Raw genomic sequence first — 12,241 nt, 5'->3', positions numbered from 1 at the left:
CCCAGCTCTGGCCCTGAATAAGCACGATCATGACCAAATACCATGCCTCTCTAAACCTCAATGTCCCCATCTGCAGAACAGGCATGATACCTCGGGGCAATATGTAGAGAATTAATCGGGGTGACGTGCCTAGCACTGAATACCTCTGGCTCACACATAGAAGGGCTTAGCAAACGCTACTAACGTTATCACCCTGTAGGCACATCATACCTTGGAGCCTCAGAATCTGGGTACCAAGACTGAGCAAAACCACCGATAGGTCACCTTGTGCCTGAGACTGATTCCACGCTAGACTAGCAAACCCGGAGTTTCTCAGTGAGATAATAGTCATTCCCCATTTTTCCCTGAACAGTCAATCCCCCAGCACTTTACTTAAAAGCTCTGTGCTTTGGTTTTTGTCTTGTTTTGTTTTTTAAATAGAAAAAAAAAAATCCTATTCTCGTCTGTCCAGTGTTTTTCCAGCAAAAGAGCAAGTCAGCAGGAAGAATTCTTCTTGGTCAGCAGAACATACGTTGCAGTGGGACAACTGGGGGAGTCTGAGGAGGCCCTAATGAGCCGGGAAGTTAGGGGTGGCTGGGCACTAGCCAGTTTTCTGGGCCTCCCAGAGAGTCCTTAGGAGTAACTCCTCCTGGTTCCTTCTACATCTACTTCATTGCCTGTTTCCCATGGAATGCATGCGTAAGGCAAGCCGGAGGTCTCAAGTCAGGTGCAGATAAAGCAATTCTCCCAGCACAGCCCGGAGTCTGATGACCAGAAAGCTGTAGCCCTGCCATGGACATGAGGCAGGGGACCACATAGGCCCGATTTAAGATCCAGGCTCTGCCACTCTGATGCATTAGGCAAGTCACTTCATCTCATGGTGCATCCATTTTCTCACCTGGGACACAGGCATGGCTTCTCCTCCACAGAGCTGTTCCGGTGACGAAATGAGTCGCACGAAAGCAAGTAGCTTGAGTGTAGAGTAGGCACTGGGCTTGCCCAATAAATTACGGCTCTTGTGATTATTTAAAATACGTTGCAGTACCGATAAGTTTATCTGTTCCTGGAGTCAGGAAAATGGTCCAATTCGGCACCCCCCAAGTACCCTCAGCTAACACTGACCTAAGGTGCTGGAAAGCAAATCCAAAGTTATCTGCTGCTGCCCTTGCTCTCCCCAGCTAATCTCCAAGTGCATTTGTATTCCTTTGCCGCCAGCCGGCCTGTACATATGGAATACATTTTCTTTGGATGTCTCACCATTAACGTTTTCATTTCTGCTTAGCGTCAGGGGCTTTGCACATCGCTGGCCTTCCAGAGCACTAAGCCCGCCTTTGTGTTGGCGTGCTTTGTTCTCTCATTTCCTCATCAGCCAGGGAGCGTTCCTGGGCAGGAGCTCTGGGAGGAAGGGTTTTGCACGGCAGTTCAATACACTTCAAGTTTTGGAGAAGGATGGAGCAAGTCTCACCCCATCCACGGGTCCCCCCCTCTCCCTCCCTAGCACCCATGGCTGCCTGAGGATCGGCTTCAGCCTCTGTCTTCTTAGGTTTTCTGACTCTCCCCACTCGTGGGTTGACTGAGCTCTGCCCACAAACACAAAGAAGTTAGCTTCCATGCTTGGGGTTCGTGCTGTCAGTAAGCTGAGCATGCTTCTGGAAAGATGACCTTCCACTTAAAAGAATATAATAACTCATACTTATTGGCAAATGGGCAGTAAAACGGGCACTGTCATAGCCACTGATGAATGGGAATGCAAATTGGTATAGCATTCCAGGTGGGGTGTGTTAGCCAATGTGTAGCAAGAGCCCTTGAAGCACGGATTCCACTTCTGGGAAAGTGACCTAAGGAAATCGTCAGGATCGTGGCCAAGTATTATGATGATGAAAAGATATTCGTTTGTAGCAGTGTTCACAGTGGTACAAATTAGCAAACAATCTGAACATCCAACCGTAGTTGATTAACTATATGTACGCACACACACAGAATTAAATACGCTATGAAAGTTTTTCAGAACATATTATGGAAAAATATTTAACAGCATGGGAATAGGCTCTTGATATAATCTTACATGACAAAGGATGATAAGAATGTAAATATAATTCCAATTGCATTTTAAACTGTGTGTACATGGGGGGGAAAAAAGCCTGGAAGGAAATTCCCTGATATATTAATAGTAACAATCTTTGGTGGTGTGCCCGTGAATGACATCCTACTTTCTTCTATAGATTTTCTGTATTTCTGATAACAGACGTGTATTGTGAGTCAGAAAAGAATGACAGCCATGCAAACAAAAGCAGTGTTTTCCTCTCTAGGGTCCGTGACTGCAGAATAGGCAGGCTTGCTCCCTGGAACCATCTTCCACCCTGAACTTGAGGATAGGATGTGGCACAGGGGAGACGCTGCCTGGTCCCAGGTGGCCTGGTTCCACCCTGACAACCACGTGACCAAAGCTGCCCAGGCCTGGTTGTCCGAGTGGACAGAGCTGCCTGGTCATGATCTCCCGCGGCCCTGTACATCCTGGGAGCCTTTTCTAAGCCTCCTGTTAGCAGGCTTTCCTCCTGTCTATTAGGTCACTGCAGATTGATTCATCTCACTTCACTGTGGTTTACAATTTGCAGTTCTTGACCCTTACATTCTCCCCTGGTGCTGGAGCCATGTTTCTGCAATACCAACAGACCAATGGCAGCAAGCAGCAGATCAGCTGCGAGCCTTGTATCCTGTTGGCCTCCTCCGCAGGCTCCTTGCCCTCTCCCTTCCTCTCTGTCCCCATCCAGCATCCACATACACAAGGCTGCTTCTTTAAGGAGCCCTATGGGGTCCTCCCTGAGATACGTGGGGAAGGCTGAGACCCGGCCAACAGGAATTCAATTCTGTGCAGCCAAAGTCCTTGTGCCTGGCTGAGCTGCAAAATAAGGGGACTCCAGGGACCCCTGGGTGGTTCAGTCGGTTAAGCGTCCGGCTCTTGATTTCGGCTCAGGTCATGACCTCATGGTTGGTGAGATGGAGTCCCCACATCGGGTTCTGTGCTGACAGCGGAGCCTGCTTGGGATTCTCTGTCTCCCTCTCTCTCCTCCCACTCACACATGTGCATGCTCTCTCTCTCAAAATAAATAAACATTAAAAAATATTTAAAAAAACAAACAAATAAGAGACTGCATGTGCAGAGCACTCAAGGTCTGGGATTCGATGCCTTACCTTCCAGTGTGGAACATGGAGTACAGAATTTCTGACCCAGATTAACATCCTGGGTGAACTCTAAAAGCCAACAGTTTTTGATTTAAGGTGGAGTCTTTGCAGAATAATCCATTTTACAAATAATATCAGCAGAAGAAAGCCCTGGAAGATAGCTAGAGGGAGTCTGTCCTCCAGGTCCTTATTGCCAATCATGGGTGGGGGGGGGGGGGGTGAGCTGGAACATCCAGATTTAGTCCACTCAGCCTTCAAGGTCTTGGGTCACATGACCCCCATCACCTTATTCTCCAATTTCTCACTTCTGCTCAATATGAATGCTGGTCTGTAAAATCCTCTCTCCCTGCTCCGTCCCTCTGACACCTTTTTCAGTTGGTTCTTCCCCCAATTATAAGAATAACTAGACACAGGATGGGGGTACCTGGATTCTGATCCTGACTCTCTTGTTCATTGTCTTAGATCCTCAAGCCAATCATTAGCCTTCCCGAGTCTCAGCTTTTTGTCTGAAAATGTGTGGGTTGGACTGAATATCTAGACACCTTTCCAGTCCTCACATCCCGTAGGGTTTCTTGTGGCCAGCTCAGAAGCCTCATCTGAGTGAACCTGCCCCGACTCTGATGACCAGATGCAGTTACGTTCTCAGAGGAGAGGCATTTACATGGACTTGTACATTTCCTTTGTCAACGTGTGCAAGGCTTGTGTGTGTTTGTCTTCTGTCCACGTACAAAGTACCTTTGGAGCAATGGCCGTGTTTCCTCGTGAGCTCCTACTCCGGGGTGCAGAACACAGGAAACAGTCAGGCGAGGTTGTTAGTTCTCTGACTAATGCCTACCCCTCAGGCGGACTGGAAAAGGGACTCATTTAAATTTGGTTTCCCTGCCAGAATTGTCAGGCCTCAGTAGCCTTGGGAAATCACCAAGGAGGAAAATCACCATTTATCCTAAAATCTCTGCAATCTGCACTAGCTGTCACCAACTCCAGACCTCTGCCTGGCCCTCACAAAGCAGCATGAGCTGCCCCATCCCAGCCCTTTCCAGGGTCATGGTCACTCCTGGAGAAGAGCAAGCCTATGCTCCCTGCCAAGGTGTACCATTCAGCGATTGCCAGACTCATCAAAACCCCAGGCCTGTATTCTCCAGCAGAGATGAGCTGGAGAGGTGCCGACCCACACATCGGATGCAGATGTGAGAAGCGTTACACTCTTGAAATCTGCAACTGTCTCTGCTGTGTGACCCTGAAGGGTTCACTTGACGTCTCCGGGCCCCATACTCCATTGCCTTAGAACGTCATAACCCTTATATTACAAGGTTACTATGCTATGAGGTGGAATGTGATCAATTATGTGTGCATGCTTTTAAAAATATGAATATTTTGCACTCTTGATATGTTGCTTTAGTGGCATCCAGAAGTATCTGGCCCAATATCACCCTTCTTTCCCTCCCCTAAAAGTCCCCTTCCCACAGGGACACTGTCAGAAAAGCTGTATGGATAAGGGAGAAGCATTCATACTGATACACGGAATTGGAACTCACAGTGTATTTTCCCAGTGAATTGCTGGTGAATGTGGCATTTAGGTGCTGGGGACAGAAATGGTCATATTTAGTACTTTAGTTATGTGTGAGTTAATAGATTTTCATGGAGTTCCCTGAAAACCTCCCCCTACATTTAACACTTTTTCTGTGAGACAAAAAACATTCCCACCTCATGGTAACCAACTTCCAAGCAAATCTTTGGAACCCTGCCCACCCGTAAGTAGGGTTCTACCTGTGTTAAATCACCTTCAGATGCAGCTGTTCCGTGCCAACCCGGTGGGCTAATGACACATTTGCGGATCCCAGCATGTCTGTGATATTACAAACACAGGTGTGGTCTCCTGCCTTCCCCTGCAGAGGAAAGAAGGGGTAAAAGGAAAGAAAGCACGGTAAATTCCTTGGCCCTCTGATCTCACAGAAGGGGAACTTTCTGCATGGGATCTTCAGCAGCTTAGAGCTCTTTTCTGCTAAAGGGACTTCTGCAAAAGACAAATGCATTTTGACAATCCCAGGTGAAGAGTCATCTCAGAAAAGACCCCTATTTCTCAGCCAGACACAGAACGCAGATCCATCCCAAAGGCAGGCTTGAGGAGGCAAGAGGTAGGGGTTCGGGAACCCCAACACCAGCGGAGGATTACCCAGTGGCTCAGGGGAAAGAAAGCCAAGAGTCTTCAGAAAGGGATTTGCACCTGCTTCCAAAACCGCCAGGTTCTCAGTTCCACTCCTCTCCAAGAGAGGAGGCCCAGTAGGCCAACCCACCCACTTTTCTTCTCTCCCAAGGAGCTAAGACCAAAGGGGTAACTTGCCTAGTTGTATGTTCTAGACTGAACTGGGTTTCCTCCCCTCCCCCAATTTCATATGTTGACGTCTTAACCCTCCAGTAGCTCAGAATGTGACTGTATTTAGAGATTTGGGTCTTTAAGGAGGTAATTGAAGGTTAAATGAGGTCACTGGGGTGGACGGTAATCCAATATGGCTGCTGTCCTTATCAAAAGAGATTAGGACACAGACGTACACAGAGAGGAGGCCGCCTGCAGACACAGGGAGAAGACAGCCATCTGCAAGCCAAGGAGAGAAGCCTCAGAAGAAATAACCCTACCGACACCTTGATCTCAGACTCCAGCCTCCAAGATGAGGCAAAAATAAATTTCTGCAACTTAAGCCGCCCAGCCTCTGGTAGTTTGTTATGGCAGCCCCAGCAGATAAATCACAGAACAACGGCGGAGGCAAAGCAGAAAGGAAATGAGACGCAGACCCTAGGAGTCTGGCCACCCAGTCGAGATACCGGCCAGATTTGCATGGAGACGGTTGACGTGTTCTCAGCTACCTCGCCCTCACGCACAGGCCCGGGGCTCCTGCGTTCAACCCAGCTGGCCCGCCCTGTCCCGGGACTCGGGCCTTGGGACAGTGTCGCTTCTCTCAGGAGCCACCATCTCCCCCACAGAGGGAGTTCTGTGAAAACCAGAGGGATGAGGAAGAGCTGGGAAAAAGATGAAGCCCAGGAAGTTCCTGTTCAGGCCTCACTGTCTGATCTCCCAGGCAGCCACTGTCCTGTCCTGGCTTTGGAGGACACCTTGGGTTTTCCGAATCTGCTCCGTGAGAAGCCTCTCCCCCCACTCTTAGCCTGCCAGGCAAGCAGATTCTGGTGCTTAAGGGCCATGAAGGGTCTAACTGAAAAGGGTGGGTATGTGTTTGTTTTGTCTGTGAATTCTATTAAGAATTTTTTTTTTTTTAAGTTTACTTATTTATTTTGAGAGAGAGAGAGCACAAGCAGGGGAGAGGCAGACAGAGAGGGAGAGAGAATCCCACACAGACTCCGAGCTATCAGTGTGGAGCCTGACTCAGGGCTCGAATCCATGAACTGTGAGATCATGACCTGAGCCGATACCAAAAGTCAGCGCTCAACTGACTGAGCCACCCGGGGGCCCCAAGACTTTATTTTTTAGGGTGGTTTTAGGTTCACGGCAAAATTGAGGGGAAAGTATAGAGATTTCCCTTATACCTCCTGCCCTGACACAGGCACAGCCCTGCTCCGGCGTTATTTAGATCCCCGCGAGAGAGGGACATATGTTACAATCGAGGTGTTTGTTTTTCAACCCAATTTCCTTCTAGTGGCTGAAGCTCCATGGGCCTTTTCCCTTCTTTCAGTTGTCCACTCTGCCCGCAGTTTCCTGTGTTTTCAATCAAATGCATTTCTCTACCAGGCACAGCACCTTTTCTTAATCATACGCTCAGAAAATCTAGAACGGTACCGCTTTTAGGATGCCCACCGTGTGCATCCTAGCACGTCATTACTCACATGACTTCTAATTCTCCCAAACCCCCTTGGAAGCAGGAAAGACCATCCCCTTCTTAAAGAGGAGGAAGCCGAGACCAGCCTGGTGAAGGAGCCTGCATATAATCGGGCCGCTGGATTGAGGCGAGAGCAGGGTCGGAGAGCAGACTCCCTTGCTTTGCCTTTCTACTGCACCTGCTCCCTCCCCACCCCCCATGAGAAATACACCCATGAGCCTCATTTGCAGTGTGGGATGCTATATGATGAAAAGTGTTTGTTTTTTTTTTTCAATTTTTTATTGTTAATAACTGGAAGAGAAAAAAATACAGAGAGAGAGAGGGATATCTCAACACGAGAAATCCCATGACTTCCGAAACGGAGATCTCCACCTTAAAAACTTTCTATGTCTTCGTGTTGCCTGAGCAAAGTCCAGATTCCTCTGGAGGCTGCTGTCAGGGCACCTGCACGTGGCATTCACACCACCCAGCACAATCTGGAGTTCTAGATCTGTCTGCTTTCTGCGCTAGGCTGAAGCTCTCTAGACAGAATGACCACACGATGTGTGTTTCTGAAAGTAAAGGGAGGCTTTAGTAGTAATTATTCCAGGACAAGAAGGAAATGGGGACATATGGCCATCCTATGTAGGAGACAGAGATCGACTCTGGTATGCTTGCCATTATAGTCCCAGTGACAGATTCCGTACTTGGCACATAGCAGATGTTCAATAAATAAATCTGTTGATTGATTCAACAACATGTCTTTCAAAGCTTTCTCACAATTTTGTCCCACCGTATCTTTCAGACCTTATCTGTTGCAACTGCTCATATATCCCGCCCCTAGACACACTGGGCTCTCCATTAGGCCCATCATGGACACACCATACGCTCTCATGCCCCCCAAACGTCTATGAAACCATGGCCTCTGCTCAGTGTCCCCACCACACCCCACCTACCCAAATCCTCCCATCCTTAAAAGTCTCCGCAGCCCCGATACTGCCTCCTCCCTACACCTTCCTCCCATTTCCCAGAACACTTGAATATACAGGATTATATTACCGTATTGTAATCATTTGTACATGAATATTTTGGGGTTGTGGAACGAATCGTCTGAGTTTCCATTATTTCTTATGGGGAAATTCGCTTTGATATACAAGTGCTTTGGATTACAAGCATGTTTCCGGAAGGAATTATGCTCTCAAACCAGGGTTTTACTGTACTCTCTAATGACCCACATCCCACTGCATCAGAGTCAATACGTGCCCTGTTCCTCACTAGACTGCGGATTCCTCCAGGAGTCCCAAGTTCCATGTGTCTCTGCAGGGCCCATCCTTCCAGCAAACCTGGAGCAGGCATGGAATAAATGCTCATTGAAGGAATCAGAGGGGGTTGGGGGTCCTCTTGGGTATTGGGAGTCTAGAAAGATAGAGAGGAGTGAGATTGCATTCTGCAACAACCTTTCCCACTAGGAAAAGCACGTTTACGCTGCTGAGGCGAGGCTGCTTGATCCCTTCCTGCATCACACGGTGTTGGGCACCCCGTCAATCAATATCATCACCACCATCCGCAGCAAAATCAGTCTTTCCTGCTGACGTGTCCATTCATCTCTGTCCTTCCTGTCTTCCGTACCTCCCCTGCCAGGCACCCACTGTTTCCTCTGTCTCCGTTCCCCACTTATTTTCTGTTGGAACCAACCTTCTCCCCTGCCTTCTGTCAGCCTGGACCTATTTGAGGAGTCCTTCCTTGACAAGACGTCCCGGCACTTCATCACACCATATCCCGCAAAGTGCCTCCAACACGGTGGCTGCTGTGGGACTCCTTGGATACTCCACCTTCCCCTCGGCCAGGCTGTTTGTATTCTTTAAAGACCTTTCACGTAATGCCAATGCTAATATTTACATCCCTGCTTAACTAGGCTGGCCTCTGCTGCCCTGGGCATTTCTTAGACTCAAGCAGGATGGAGTTGCAATCTTTCCAAGCTATTCGGTAGCTGTTTCCCCCTCAGGGCACGAAGCACGCTAAGAGCTGGAAGCTGCTTAGTGTGCAGGCTGCCTGGGGGTTGGGATACGTCCGGGGAAAGCTGTGCTGGGTCTGCCTAGTCCTGTATAAGTATGAGCTCCACCTGGAGCTGGGCTTAGCCGCACATCAGCTGTGTGACCACTCAGTGATTTCATCTGTCCAGAGCCTTACTTTCCACATCTATACGATGGAAGTAGTAATATTTTGTAGGGTTGCTATGACGATCCATCGTGATCGTGAAAAGAGGCAGGCACGTAGTAATTGCTCACTAAATGGCACCTATTATTATAAAAAACCAACCAAGATGTATTGCACCTACATATATCAGGTGTGCTTAGTGTGGAGCTCTGGGCTTGAAGCAGGGGAGATGTAAAGATGAGGTAAGCCATAGCCCCTGCCCTCCTCAATCTCAAACTCAGAACTCAAAGCTGGCCGCGGGGATAGCCCTACCATGTACAGACATCCACGGTGGGAGCGAAAGGGTGGTGCCCAGGATGGGGCAAAGTTGGAGTCTGGGCTGGGCCCGGAGGACTGAGAAGAGCCTTGGCTTGCAGGTGTGATGGGAGAAAATTCTACACAAGCCATTATTCCTGCAAAATGCCAGAGAGTGGGTGGAGCATCACAAGAGCAATAACGAGGATTTTCATTGGGTGCTTCTGACCAGGCAGGTGCTGTGCCAAATGTTTTACATCGCCTCATTTGCCCTTCTCAACAACCAGGCAAGATGGCGTCCTTGTGCCATGATCCCCATTCTGCAGATAACTCCGCCACCCCAGGAGGTAAAGGGACTTGCTCAGGATTGCGGGCCTTGAGTTCAGGTTCGTCTGACCCCAAAGACCCTCAAGAGCCAGAGCTCTTGATCCCACACGGGGCATGCTGGGTGCGCACATGTGGACACTGTGCAGGGAAGACTTGGCGTTGGAAGTGTAGGTGGGCGTGGACAAACACGTGTGTGGGTGTGTGGGCGTGGGCGGGTGCGTGTGCACGCACGCGCAGGACAGGGGTTTACTGCAGGGGACATCGACAGAGAAGGCTTGCAGCAGAGAAAGAAAGAAAACTACTAAAGAAGATTCTGGAGTCCAGGCTTAGGGCTTACTCTCTTTTTGAGGCCAGCTTCAGTTTCTGATGCCACTTAACCCCAAGGAGCCCCAAAGGTTATGAATAACAGCGATGGTCTTGCGGATATTGACGGTGGGGACAGCTCCGGGGAGGGAGGGAGGCACACCTGGGCATGCGCACCACTCTCTACAGGAGGAAAAGGTCTCCGACTCCCATTCTGGGGACTTCGGGGCCAGGCCCAGGCCTCCAAATTGACTTTAACTTCACAGAGGAGCTCAGCAAATGCTGCAAAAGCAAAATACCTGGGGGAATATCTCTCCTTCTCTGGAGTTTTGGCAAACTTATTATCCCAATCAATATCTGAGTAATTACAATCCCCTGTGATCAAAGGGGGGTGGTTTTCCCTTTCTTTGGCCTCTTTACAGGCCTCTCTTATCTGGAAAAAGATTTCTTAATCTACTTTCCCTAAATGCCCTGAAGGTGTGCGCGCCACTGAGGCCCAAGAACTCCCAGATTGCTTTTCATTCCCTCCCTGCCCCCTGACCCAGCTCCCAGGCAGTGCAGGTAAGGATCTGCTTTTAGCCCAGCCGCCCACAGAGCGCCCCCAGGGGAAGGGGGGGGGGGTGCTGAGCCCAGGAGAAGGAAGGAGGGTCCCTCTTCTCTCTGCACCTAAGAGGAGTTGGGGAAGGGTTGTAGGGCAGGGCCGGAGGACCTACTGGGAAAAGCAGGCAGGCCAGCCTGGCCTGATCCCTCCTACTGCCCACACTCTGTACCCGGCTGTAGCCCGCCAGGCTTTCAACCACTCTCGAGACCCACATGCTCGTGGCGGTGGGGAAAGGGACTTTGGGGAACTGGAAGGAAGAAGGTGGGAAGTTCTCTTTTCCATCCTTGACAAAAGAAATTGTTCAGACATCCCAGCCCTCTGTCTGGGACCATGAACCCCTCACCCGTGTGCCCTCCAGACAAAAATCCATCCATCTGGTTTGTGGGGCCCCACCGTGGGCACGAGACCAACACTCTGCCTCGGCCTCCCTGTGCCTCTCCTCTCGGCAACAACTGTTTTCTCATGTGGGTCAGGGTGGGTCCCCACAGGGATACCCCGTAGCACACCTACAGGAAAGCGGGGCTCCTTGTGGCCAATAGCCCACTGACGAGGGGGAAGGCAGGGGCAGTGGGGGAAGCCCCGGGGCCCAGCCTGGCCCAGTGTAGGATTTACAGACCAAATCCTCTCTGACTCTTGATGACTTAAGAGGTTTGTGCACTCCAGAAACCTAATTACCCCCAAAGATTTCTGTTAAGTCTTCTCGGCTTTGCTTCTGAAGAGCCCTTTCCAAGAACGCCACTGGGTTACAGTCATTACTCTGCGGACCCCTGGCAGGGCTGTTTGTTGTATTTTTATGAGGGGGATGCTGTGTAGCCCTAATGCATTTCCCAGGAAAGACTCTGCAGAGGGGGCTCCCCGCACCATGGCTGCTAGCTGGGGAGGGTCGGATCAACACTGATGGGCGTGCATGCGAGTGTCTCCACACGAGGAGGGAGTGTGTGCCCAGAGAACACAAATAACTGAAGCCAGGGCGTGCACACTTAGGAGACAGATAAGCCAGCTGAATACTCACCACCTGGGACATTTTGATAAGCATTCCAGAGGCCATCCTGTCCAGCCCCCTGCCTCCAGGCAGATCTGTTCCAATTTACCCCAGACAGCATGGGTTTCTGCCTCTCTGAGGCAGGCAATTTCACCGCTCCTGTGGTAGAGTTTTCTAGTGTTTAACAGCCCTCCTCCCATGAAGCATTTTCCTTCTGGAATTATAAATGTTTCTGCTGCAAGGGGACTTGGAAATCATATAGACCACGCTTCTTGTTTTAGGCATTTGATGGTGGAATCCGAAGGTCTCCATTCTCGGAGAAATCTCTCTGCCCTATGGCACAGACGCTTCTGGTCTAGGAGGGGATCGAAACACCTTGCAGACTCCTTCAGCTTAGCTCAGAACCAAGGGGGTGGCCCTCTGATCAAGTCCAGGTCCCGGGTAGGCGCATCGATTTTCCTAAGAGAATGACAACCCTTCCCTAGGGCTGGCAGATTCCAACTGCTCGTGTGTTTGTAAGGCATATGGGGCCGTATTTAATTGGCAGCCCGAGAGCTGCACTTCAGGTATTTGGCAGGGAATATAGTCTCGAACTCACTGCCGTGCAGT

General features: G+C 49.9%; 1 long non-coding RNA gene across 1 annotated transcript in view; it reads right to left on the bottom strand.

Moving 5' to 3' along the window:
* Nucleotides 1-12,241, bottom strand: part of LOC123600693 — a 143,283-nt gene that overhangs the window by 62,031 nt on the left and 69,011 nt on the right. Inside the window, exon 3 of the long non-coding RNA XR_006713743.1 lies at nt 4,944-5,048. This is a non-coding gene — a long non-coding RNA (uncharacterized LOC123600693). The remainder of the gene's footprint in view (nt 1-4,943; nt 5,049-12,241) is intronic.

Source organism: Leopardus geoffroyi, chromosome D1 (genome assembly GCF_018350155.1).
Source record: "Leopardus geoffroyi isolate Oge1 chromosome D1, O.geoffroyi_Oge1_pat1.0, whole genome shotgun sequence".
NCBI lineage: Eukaryota > Metazoa > Chordata > Mammalia > Carnivora > Felidae > Leopardus > Leopardus geoffroyi.
Note: the sequence above shows the minus strand (reverse complement) of the source record. Positions and strands in the feature narration are given on the sequence as shown.